Below are 12887 nucleotides of genomic sequence, written 5' to 3' on the forward strand. Positions count from 1 at the left end.
AGACTCCACCTTACGGCGGCCGGCATTCACTACAGCCGACCGCAAATGTAGAGAAAAGCGCTACTTTGGCCTTGAAGTCGCCGCCATTGGACAGCAGCCTGGCACCGCTCTTGCGCGAACGGCCAGCCCGCCTCGCCGCGCGCCGCAGGGGCGAGTGAAACGGAGCGGCCGCGCGGAGGTGGTGGTGCTGCCCCGTCACGTGCTGCTGTCTTGTGCGTCCGCCGCGGTCTCCGCTCGTGCGTCTGTCTATTATCACACGGTGCGGCCAGCATGGGGTAAGTAATGAACGTGGCGTGCCGGCGAGGCAGCTGGAGACGGCTGTGCGGCGGTCAGTGCTCTCAGTTCGCACCAGCCGCGATTTCTTTCGACCATTGTAGGCGGTTCAAAGGGCCGCGGGTCCCGTCGTCGTGACGGACGCTCCCCGCCACGGGACTGCTGAACCTAACCAGTGACCTGAACCTGAACCTAACCTGAACCTAACCTAACCTAACCTAACCTAACCAGTGTCCAAGCTCATGGCTGTAGCTACTACTGCGGCCGGCAGGACGCCGACCACGGCAACACGCGTGTACTTTTGGCTAGGGACATGCCATACAACTGCGAATATTTAGTCTCGACGGCAGAAGCATGATCTTGGCTCTCAGATGCCCTCAATCTAACTCAATACCAGGGGCAACGAAGTTCCTCATGTTGGGGCGGGGGGGGGGGGGGAGACAGAGATTTTCCGTTGGTTTTCCCAGCCAGTGTCCAAGGACAGTGCCTCCCTCCCGTCCCGCTGATTGCCGCACCCTTGCTCAAGATGGGGCTTACCCCTCGGACGGATTGCGGTAAGTCACAGCATATGGCCACGGTGGTGGCGGAAAGAAAAACACGCTAAAAGGATTTCTTGCTGAAAGCATGACAGCAATTCGAAACGTCTAGCCAAAATATTCCGTTTGGGCAGTTGAGAAGACCTCATTTTAAACCAGAGTCAGCAGCTGGGTGCGTCGTAAAAGCTCCAATGAGATGACGCGACAGTTCAACATTCCGCCCCAATGAGCGCAAAGACTGGAACAGCAGCATTACATAACCCGTGTTTGATGCGACGCCTTGTTCACTGATGAGGCCCAGAACCACGTGGTAAATGTCGCTGCTTTCCGTCATGCAGCGCAGCATTCTTCCGAAATTCAATTTACCGTGTTGGGGGGCCTGTGGATTGGACGTGGAATTCGGGTACCACGTTTGGAGTAATTGTTCAGGCAATCGTCCCCGTATGTTGGGGCCGTGTTTATATGTGTTCAGTAGAACCACACGTGAGCCACGGCCGAACACATTTTTGAACCACGCTGAACACATTTTTGAACCAAGCAGTGTGCATACTAACAACAAACGGGACGAAAGTCTGAAGGATTGTTTCAGCCGTGATTTAAATGCCTCACCTCGGTCATTCTGTAACAGGATAATCCGGGTAACGTTTGATGGTCAACCTTTCACGGAGTTTTCACATGACTCGTTTTGGTTCGGAAACATTTTCACTCCTGAGCATCCTGACCACGCCCTTATTTTCACCGCAAGTTTCACGAGGAATATATGAACGTGCGATAGCCGTAGTCCAGTGGTGGATGGCTTATGAAGCTGGTGCATCGACGCGTATTACATAATACCGCCGTGAATTGTTTTAAGCAAAGTTTCCGGATATTTGAAACGGACAAAGGTCCGGTCTGGCGAGACCCTTCAATCCGACTAAAGAGAGTTTCTGCGCAACCACCCTGCCGTCCTGTGTTACCCAAGCCAGGAGGGAAGCTAGCTCCACTTCTGGATCTCGTCCCGCCTAAAGGACGCCATCCGGTCATCCGCGCCAGTGATTTCCCCGCCTTATTGGTGAAATTGGAACGCATCAGGCGGTACTTTGACCACGAGAAGCTGTGTCTCGAGCTATTGTATGCACATGATGTCTGAGTGGTACGTGCCACGGAGAATGCTAAGACTTGGTTGCCCGAATTGATATGCATGTCCGTTAGTGTTCCATATTGGACAAGCGTATTAGTTACGTTACGAACATATGATTGCAATCGTAGCTGATTCAATTATTCGTGGCGTGGCCCGCAGGGAAAGAGTTTCGCATTCAGTGCAGGTGGGGGGCTTCAGCCCACATCCCAACTTGGGCCCAAGCACGCCACCCTTTGAGAAGAAGCTGGGCCTAATCTGGAGAAACCCATTTGCTGAGGTGTTTCTGGGGAAGGTTACGTCATTTTTACGAATCGCCCTCGCCCTCCCTCCATCTCATTTTGCGGAGCTAGGCCGCTTATACCCCATACTTGATTTACCCGAACCATGTGCGGAGAATGCGATCAACATCCGTGGCGCCTGTTGGCCACGGACACTTTCTGAACTTTCGGCCACTTTCTCCACTTTGGCGCCGACAGTTGTAAACTTTCATTTGATTTTATTCCAACACTGTCTTTCCTTAGCAAGAGCTGGGATCGTAGCAGGAGATAATCCTTTTCAGCATGTTTGACCTCTGCATCGCTGTCAGCCGGCAGTTTTGCACGGGGCCAAGCCGCTCTGTGGCGGGATAAGCCGCGGGACTTGCCAGTCACGGCAGCCTCACATGACGACCGCGAGCGCTTCTCACAGCGTCGTGCGGCATCGGGCGCTCGTGCAGCTTCTGGAGCATAGGTCTGCGGTGTGAAACCGCTGTCAGACCGACGTGACCGCTGACCTGACCCCGGCCTCCCTCTCCGCTGACCTGACCCGGGGCTCCCCTCTCCCTTGACCTGATCCAGACCTCCGCTCTTCGCTGACCTCATCCAGACCTCCTCTGTCTGCTGACCTGACCCGGGCCTCCCCTCTCCGCCGACCTGACCCGGACCTCTCCTCTCCGCCGTCCTGACCCGGACCTCTCCCCTCCGCTGACCTGACCCGGACCTCCCCTCTCCGCTGATCAGACCCGGACCTCCCCTCTCCGCTGACCTGACCGACCCGGTGCCAGCGGACCTGGCCGAGGTCTCCCCCGCCCCCGCTCTCGGCGGTCGGCGGCGTCAGAGGGCCGACCGGTCGGCCGAGAGGGGGCCGGTCCGGCCGGCGCTGCCAGCCGTCTAACCCGCCGCTGACCTTGAGAGCACCAGTTTCCTGTTGTGGGCTCGATCAGCGCGCGACGCCAGCGCTCGGCTGGCCGGCCGGGACGCCCCGAACATTACTCACGGGGCCGCGGAGACCGCCGCGCTGCAGCCAGGGGCGCCAGTGGGTCACGAGGCTAGCAGTACTGGGAGCTCATGCTCATACGTCCCTGGTGTTCTGATGTCTTCCATTGCTCGGCTGAAGGCAGCTGGATGCTGGAAGTTGGACCATATGTTTCGAAGTTGGACCATATGTCTACCTCCTTACACACCGGCGACATATCAAACCAGATGGTGTCCACTTCACCAGTTCGTGGTACTATGTATGGCATAATGGAGTTCTTGTTTTGCTTTGTCAGCACTATAGGAGTTGGGGGAACGGAGTTCATTATTCGAATCCCGCCAGTTTTCTTTTTTTTCTTTCAACGCCATGACAATACGATCAAGGTATAAGCATTCCGCATGGTGTCATGGAAGCACGCCAACCCTTTGTGTCTCTTTCCAACTTTCCAGCTGTTCTACCGGCATACAGCTTTTTCATTTCACTAGGTAGTTACACATTGCGACACTTCGCATTACTGACAAAGGCAAAGCTCAAAGGGTTCAACGGTTCTTCGGACGAAGCGACCTGTTTTCAGTCCGAAGTCGCCCTAGCCAGGCGCATAGAAGGCTGCGGGGCACATGTTCCAGCGGTCATTAGCAATGTCTCCGAGGCAAACATGAGCTGGTCACATTGCAATTTCAGACTGTTCGTGGCCATCCAGACTTCCCTCCCCGTTTACTTGTGATGCCAGCTTTCTCGAATCCTCTGCAGCATTTCAGCTCTACCTAACCCATGCCTATGCTCTTACCTCAGGAACACAGTCTGATTTCACCCATATGAGGTTACCCGGTCACTGGTGCAGTTCTTTTGAATCAGTTGTGCTCCCAGCATCAGGTACATTGAAGGCTGTGGACATACGAGTCGCTGTTTTCTTCTAAGCCATGTTGAAAGTACTGCTTGTGGATTGCCGCGTTGAGCCAATGCGCCCAGAAATGCGGGAAGTACGCAAAAAGTCTTGAGCTATGTCACGGTTCTTCCGCTATATCGCCTCCCGCCCTGTCTCACTTTCTCTCTCCCCCCCCCCCCCCCGCCTTGCTCTCTCAGTCTCGCGTTTCTGGAAGCCATACATCGTATGCACCACGATGCTCATCCATCGGGCGCGGTTGGGTGCCAACTGAAACCTCATTTATATTCGTCAGCGTCAAGCATGCCCAAGGTGAAGTGTTCCAACTCACGGTAGTCAAGTCGGGGAGCGTTGTCTTCGATAGACCGATAGACTGGGGTGGGAAACGATTCGAAGCGCTCCATCTTTCAGATACGCGATCATTGACCGTGAAGGACGTCGGCCTATGCAGGGTTATTACGTGTGGGACCCAGGCCGAACTTCCGTAAAACGGTGGCGCTCGGTGACCAGCGGGCCGTGGTCGTTGCTCAAACTCAGACGTGCAAGTACCTCCGGCATCTGCCCACTGAGCATGGCGTGGAAAGGTACAGGTCACATACCAATCTCGCTTTGTTAAACTATCGTTTCTTTGGCTGTTTAAGTGTTTGGCTGCAATGAGCTCTGTTGGTGGTCGTGGTCCATACACAGACAATAGTTTCTAATCTGGGCATGGTCCGCACGCGGACAGTAGTTTTTAATCTGCGGCATTATGAGGTGTTGTGTCCGGGCCCTACAGTGGCCAGCTGAGTGGTATGCATGCGACGCCCCACATTTTGCATGGCCCTGGTGCTGTCGCCCTCTCCGCGATTCAAATAAGCTCATTTCGTTCCGAAGGCACATCGACAGACACTTTGCTGCCGCTTTGTTCCCTTCGCTCTGTTGACCTCTACTGAATCGCTGCCGGGAGACGATCGACCTTCCCGCCCGAGACAGACCGGTCGAGCTGCTCAAGGCCGCTGCGTTCCACCGCGCCATGTTCGCCGTGAGCGTGCCGCCGGCCCCCGTTCTGCGCGAGGTCGAGCGCGTCGGACCCCGCGCCGCGTGCGGCGGGGTTGGCCAGGCGGGGCACGGCTAGCGGGGCCGCCTGAGGAGCGGACGGAGGAGCCTCCTCAGGAGCCGCCGGGGCTGCGTCAGGGACTGCCGAGGGGCTGCCGAGGGGCTCCCAGAGGCGACGTCAGGGGCTCCCGAGGGGCTGCCAGAGGCTGCATCAGGGGCTGCCAAGGGACTGCCATAGGCGGCGTCAGGGGGGTGCCGAGGGACTGCCATAGGCGGCGTCAGGGGCTGCTGAGGGCTGCCAGAGGCTGCGTCGGGGCTGCCGAGGCACCACCTGAGGGTCGTTACGGTCGCTGGCAGGAGACCCACCCGAGAAGAAACCCCAGGTCGGCTGAGCGCGTGGCTCGCTGGCTCAGCGAGCCTGCCGTGACGTAGCTGTTATGCTTGCTGGCTCAGAGAGCCGGCCGTGACGTAGCTGTTATGCTCCCTGGATCGGACGGCTTGCGTTAGGAGCAGCTTCTCTGGGTGTTGTTTACTTTCCGCTGGCAGTGGTGGGCGTGGCCCACCGGCTCGGGCAGCCCGTGTAGGTGTGGCCTTATATCTGATCGGACTGGCACAGACGCCTCCCCGACCCATCGGCGGCGTTAGCTGACGCGGGCGGCTGGCCGCGTGCTCTGCGGCTAGCTGGGCTGGGCTCTATGCTCTGTGGCTCACTGGGCTGGGCTCTGTGCTCTGTGGCTCACCGGGCTGGTCAGCTGCAGCTGAATCGGACAGCTGCTGCCGGTATGGCGCACTTGCTCGCCAGATTGGTCAGCTGATGCGGGCGTGGCTTGGTGCTGACAGTCGACAATAGTGTGGTGCCCAAGAGCAGCGGCCCCTGGGCCTTTCGGATCCAAATGCCTTTGTAAGATGAGAGCAGTGGTGGAGCTCATCAGAATGGGTTGAGACGCTGAACAGTAAAAAACGACTAAACCTACCCCTAAAATGCGCCAACAAATTGGTCTCTCCCAGGATTTGAACCATTTCCTTTTTTAAAACTGGAAGGGGGGGGGGGGGGCTAAAGACGGTCTTGAACTGAATAGGAAACTACATGCTCGTATCAGAACAGTGATGTCCTTCAAAGGTCGTTGTCAAGGGCGTCCCATCAGTTTTTTATCTGGGTGCACATAATAACGCAAAACACGGAGGTATGCCTGCGGTCTGATTATGAGTCCCTGGATTGTTTGGACCACGGAGTCAGTCTGGACAGCTCCACGTCTCCAAGTCGCTATACCACGTCTGACGCCACTTGTAATCATGTTTGACACGGTACAGGGACCTCGTTTAACAGGATCTGCCGCACCGGGGGCTGCGATTGGGCAGACCTAACAGATGATTGGACCGGTGGCCCGCCTGGCGTCCTGTTGATGAGGATGTTGATGTTGATGTTGATGTTGATGTTGATACCGAACACGCGGTCTGACATCCCCGGGTAGCCACGTCTAGCATTTCCAGGTACCCACGTGTCACATATCTGGGTAGCCACGTCTCACATATGGGGTACCCACGTCTCACATCTCCGGGTACCCACGTCTCACATCTTCGGGTACCCACGTCTCACATCTCTGGGTAGCCACGTCTCACATATGGAGTACCCACGTCTCACATCTCCGGGTGGCCATGTCCCACATTTCGGGTAGTCGCGTCTCACATTTTCGGTAAGTAGGTCCCAAATTTCAGGCCGCCACATATCTCATCCCTGGGTAACCACGTCTCGCTCTCGAGTCGCCACATCTCAAATCTCGGGTAGCCACATCTCACATCGCATGTAGCCACGTCTCAGATCTCGGACGGCCGTGTCTGAGATCTGAGATAGCCATGTTTGACCTCTGGGTTGGCCACGTTTGCGTCAGGCGCGTAGCCGTTCGTAACAGTGGCTGGTCGTGTTTGTCGGCACCCGACCAGAACCTTGAACACGCACCGCCGCGGAGGATGTAGCGTGTTTGCTTGGCGGCGTCTTTCACCATCGTCCACGTTGGAGGAAAATCCAGTTATGACTAGATTTCTCTGATACCGGTTTCCTCCACGTGTGTCACGTTTCAGTAAATATCAGCAGACATCTGTCTGCACCGTAACACGCCCTCGGAGCCTTTACTTCTCACAGTGGTTTCTCATGGCCTCTCGTCACAAAAAAAACGTTCAGGTTAACGTTGGTTCTTCGTTATTTTTTGTACGCCTGTGAGGCCACACCATGCCGATGCCGAAACCCGTTAAATGTATTTCTATGGAGCTCTGAATTTGCATCTGCATGAAGGTGTACGTAGCTTCCCTCCGCCTGCCGTTCCAGGCTGCTGCAGGCTGCAGGCTTCCCATTGATCAGGTCTTAAAGTCTGTGTGCAGTGTTTAATTTAAACAGGTTTGGGCTATATTTTAAGTCAATACCAGGGAACATTTGTATTGAGCCCTTATCAAGCGATGTCGCGTCCGCCCCTGCCGCTGTCCTTCAGCCCCAATGCCGTTCTGCACCCTGCGAAGGGCAGCGCCATTGCACCAGACCCGGCGTCCGTGCAGGGGCAGCCGGTGCGTAGCTCGCACCACGCACCGTTACGTGCCGCCTCGCTTCGAACCGGCCAGCGCGTTCACGTGCATCAGATAGCCGCGTTGGGCCGGTGACGGTGTCGTGCGCCGTCTGTTGGATGGGTCGGCCCTCCTCCAGTCACGGCTGCCGAGCAGACGAGCCGGTCCGCCTTCAGCCACGGTTGTCGAGCAGACGGGCCGGTCCTCTTCCAGCCACGGCTGCCGAGAAGACGAGCCGGTCCCTCCTTCAGGTACGGCTTGCCTAGCGGACGGGTCGGCCCTCCTCCAGCCACGGCTGCCGAGCGGACGGGCCGGTCCTCCTTCAGCCACGGCTGCCGATCAGACGGCAGGGTCCTCTTCCAGCCACGGCTGTCGAGCAGACGAGCCGGTCCTCCTTCAGCCACGGCTGTCGAGCGCACGGACCCGTCCTCCTTCAGCCACGGCTGCCGAGCGGACGGACTGCCCTGCGTGACCGCCGTGGCCGCTGCGGAAAGTAGGATATTGTGCCATCGCAAGAACAGGTGTTCTTGATAGCCCGGTGGAGCCGTCTGCGACCTTACCACGCTCCTTTCTCCCGGCAACCTTTCACTCGCGATTTCTTTATTTGGGGGGGGGGGGGGCGTGCAAATTCTGCACACCTGGTTCGCTCTGTCTGCAGGTCTCGCACTCGTGTGACTGCTGGAGCTGGCCTGCAGGACGTCGTCGTACAGGAGCTGTGCACTTCCGAGGTCGGCCCAGACCAGGGCTGATTCCTCAGATCTGCCGATAGCTTCGAGACGATCTTTGCGCCAGTTAACGTGCCACTGGGTCAGACTGCTACGCTGCCTGCAACATTTTTGTAAAACCGCTACGTCGTTATCTGACGCTATATGCGTGTCATGAGCAGGTGCCAATCTTGGATCCGTGCTGTGCCTCAAATAGTATTGTGTTGCATAATGTTATTATCCTGTCAGCCACCTCAGCATCAGCATTTAAAGACCAGAACAAATGGCGAAATTAAACACTTGAGCAATATCGTGTTATAGCAATGTCACAGACGTTTCGCTCGCGCGGTTTAGGGATAACATTCATTAACTGGTGCTTACATAGACCTGAATTTCCGGTCTGCTTATGAAGTTCCAAATGGAGTGGCCTAAGTCGCGAAATATAACGTCCTAGTTCACTGCCATTCCCGTGATTCGACGCTATCTCGCCAGTTCCGCAAGTTGAGGTCCTGAACCTTTCCGATCTCGCCAGTTTTCACAGCTAAACGCAATCATTACGTCACGCAACGCAGGAATAATTCATAGCTGGTGGCTCATGAAATATACGGCACTGCTGAATCGTTGCAGGCGGGGGCTTATCAAATATTGCACCGCCTGCTTTGTTTTATGTATCGAGACAAACGCTTGTCAAGTCCCCACAAATGACTGTTTGTAGATGCCACGCCCTGTTGGATGTTGGGTCGGGCTGAAATCGTTTCCTTTCAAAAGTTGGGCTTGTCGAGGTAGGAGTTGAAGCATCAGTAACAACATGTGCTCCTATTCTGGCAACTGGTGCATGCCCAGCAAATAGAGCGGTAGATAAACTGCCGCCTCTTTATGAAACACACCAGTATCAGTGTATTGCATACCATCAGCAAGATAGCTGTAGTGGTTTCAGTTCGGGGCTTCGTGCTACAAATCGCGGCTGAAAGGTACGTTTCAAAAAGGCACAAGCTAAAAGCATATTATTAGAGGAAAGGGCCAATAGTCGAGGAGTTAAAACAGACCGATACATACACCACAAGCCGGACTGAATGGCCGCTAGCCGTGGGTCAAACCCACACCACGTATGGAGGTCTCAAACGTACTCAACGCAGCGGTACCACGGCGCCCGGTGCCTACTTTCATGTGGTCTACATAGCGACTCATCTCCTGAAATTGCGTGGCTTGAAACGACTCCATGGGTATTGGCTCCGGAAACAGGCTATATCTACCTCGGCCGGACTCGGGGTCGGCTCGAAATTGTGCCGTGTCAGGAATCGGAGTAGAAATGGATTCCGCCGGACCGGAACCGAGCACAATCATACACATCTGGTCATAATGGCCAGCCTTGCCCTGCTTCCGCCTCCATTAGGTCGCACCGCGACATTCGGTAAACTTTATGACACTTGTAGCCTTGACAGTGTCATGCATCATTGGTTTGTGTAACGGGCACGATTTTAACGCTATGTTGGGGAGAGGAGATATATGGAGTGCTGGGCTTCTTTTATGAAAACTGAGCTGTAGCCTGAAATATTTACGACATGCAGACGTTGGACCAAGAGTACTACACATTTAGCTGTAAATGGCTTAAAATGCTGCCAGTATTGTCTCAAATTGAGCGTTATTGGCGACAGCTGTGGTGAGCTGAATCAGCTATCGTCTCCCCTCATTGTTCTTTGAACGTAATGCGGTCCATTATCACGAGACATAGAGACAAAAAAAGCTAAAAACAATAAACAACTCTCCCACTAAAATACAATTTTTCGTAACTGATTGAAGGAGAACATAAATTCCTATGATTTCGCAGTGATTTGTTGGCAGCTCGTTCCGCTAGAAGGCACAAATGCATTGACCGCCTTGGCGGAAGCCGGAAAGAATACCCAATTGTGGGATCATTCATTGCCGTTTAAATCCAGAGAGCAAGGGTCATGCCATTAAAGCTGACTCGTGCAGCTTACCTCCAAAACTCTCCTCATAACCAAAACCAACCACTGGATGCCGTAACAGTTCCACAATGTTGGACACTTCGGGCTGGACTATATGAACATGATATGCCTCGCACAAGGGGTGGCATCTGCTGGTAATTGTAACCACTGCCGGCTGTATGAACCCAACAATGCTGGGCAGACGAGCATGTAAAGGCGCCGACAGCACGCGCCTCCGCCCGGACCACGCACCACGGAGCGGCGCTGCTTCCGCCGGCTCCAGTGAAAGTGGCCGAACCCTTTCACCGACCGCCGTCTCCGGCCAGCTGGTCAGCACAGGCCGCAGCGGCGCCGCCGCCGACACAGCTGTTACCACCCGGCCACGGAGCTCTCTGCCGCCTCCCCGGACATTGTCAATCAGGCAGCGGGCCGCACCGCGCCGAACCTAATTATTGCTAGTCAGACGATGTAAGTACGCTGCCACGGAACCACTGACAATGAAACGTGTGACCTCGGCCATCGCCAACGAGACTCAAAAGCTGCCGTTCCGGTCGCCCGACCACTATCAATGAATGGGGTGTAAAACGGACCAGTCTATGGATGGGGCTCGGGCGGCATGCATGGCACGGCGCGACATGCACGGAAAGCGTGTAGTCGTTCACCTAACCTCCGGAGGCGGATCTTTCTGCCTGACATTTTTGTATAGTCGTATGTTTTACCCCAAACAAAACTGAGTAGAAAAAATGAATAAATAGTAATGAAGTGAAGTCACTAAAATGGTCCAGACAGGCGTTTGCTCAGCAGGGCATTACACCAAGAATGCTGTGAAATCTCTCAGGAGGCGGTCAGAAACAAATAGTTGGCGCATCGTCATTTGCATTCAATTACAGCAACCTCCGGATGGGGTGACGCACGGTTCGTGTGTACAATGCAACCCCCAAGCATTGTGTATGGCATAGCTGGACAAAACCCTCTGGCCATGGGGTCTCGGATGCCGCTCTCAGCATGCCGGGTCCACGGCCGCTGTGACGGCGGTCGAGGCAGCTGCGGTGGGCGCCGGTCGCGGGCACCACGTCTGCTGCGCCGGCTGGGCCGGCGCGCGGCTCGGCTCCGGCCGGCGCCGGTGGCGGTCCGGCGCGCGCCTGTGATCGCACGCGGTGTGACGCGGCGTGACCCCCTCCGCGCCACCTGCTGGAGCTCGGTCACGCCGCACTGGCGGCGCGCCGGCCCCGGCGCGCGCGCCGTGTCGGCTCGGTGTGACGCACAGCGTGCCTGCGGTGCGCCGCCGGCCGGCCGGCCGGGCAGGCGGCGCGCGGCGCCCATTGCACCCTGCGTGACCCACCGGCAGCCTTCGGCTGCGGCGCCGGCTCTCGGCGAACGCCAAAGCTCAGGCAGCGGTGCTCCGCACCAGTAAATGGTCTGTGACAGCGGCGTCCGGCGGGTGACGCCTGCGTGGACCGTAGGCCGGTGATGGACGCCTGGCGGCCCGTTGGCGGCCCGCCACCTGCGCCGCCCCCGCCGGCGGAGTGTCGAGGCCGCCGGGCTCAGTGTCGCCGGCCGAGGAGACGGCCGCCAGCGTCGGCCAGGTGACCGTTAGTCGGCCGGCCCGCCCGATCGCAGCGCGAGGAGCCGGCTGAGCCGAGCGGCTCGGCGGTGCGTGCTGACGGATTGCTGATGGTCGGCGCCGCTGAGTCACGGCCGCACTGATTGACGGCCGCTCCTGTGGTGCCGCGTGGCAGGCTCCTGGTGGGCCCGTCTAACTGTCGGAGGCCCTCTGGCCCAAGGATGTCAGTTGACGCTGATACTGCGCTTGCTACGGAGGTTAATGGCCAGATGGCCTCGTTGTCGAGGTGGCAATTTTCGTAGACTTCTTCAGGAGCTATATGATTGTTGTGTAACTGTGAGCATGGTTGGCGTGCGCATATAATTTATCTGAGTCACCCACTAGAAAAGCGTATGTTGTTTGCCATTTTGGCGAGTTTGGCTTTTTCAATTTACTTAATGACATCTCGCTATTCAGGTGCTCATGATTCCAATATGAATATCATTAATTAGCCCCTCGTTGTGAAATCAGTGAAATAATGTTATGGTGAACAGAATACGCTCATCGATATTTAGGTCCTCAACTCTGTGCATTTGGGTGCCTCGTCCTTGCTGTGAAGCTGCCCCGCCCCAGTGGCACCTGGAGTCAATCCGAGTTGTTTCGGTGCGGCTGCGAGTGGTGCGACATCGGGAGGTCAGAGCCGCCCGCTTCCAGAGGCGTCGGCGGTCTGAGCTGCTCCTGTCCCTGAACTTGTTCCTGTTTCGGTCCAGGTCAGACGACCCCGGTTCGGCCCGTGGAAGCCGGTCATTTGGCTTGGCTCGTTGCGCTTGGGCTCATACCAAGCCGAGGGTGGTAATTGTGCTGCACCGCTTGGCTGGAAGCCCTTGAACATTTGTTTTGAAAGTTGTCAGCACAGCTTTAGTGGTTTAACGGCCCCCTGCTGGCCTGGTTGGTGCCACGGGTCCTGTTCCGGCACTCCCGACGGCCTCCGCTCGCGTGCGCTGCACGCACATCCAAAGTGTTGCGTGCGCTGCGTATGCGTTGGCTTGCGCTCAGTCTTT

The sequence above is a fragment of the Pollicipes pollicipes genome, unplaced genomic scaffold (genome assembly GCF_011947565.3).
Source record: "Pollicipes pollicipes isolate AB1234 unplaced genomic scaffold, Ppol_2.1 Scaffold_5909;HRSCAF=7009_pilon_pilon_pilon, whole genome shotgun sequence".
NCBI lineage: Eukaryota > Metazoa > Arthropoda > Thecostraca > Pollicipedomorpha > Pollicipedidae > Pollicipes > Pollicipes pollicipes.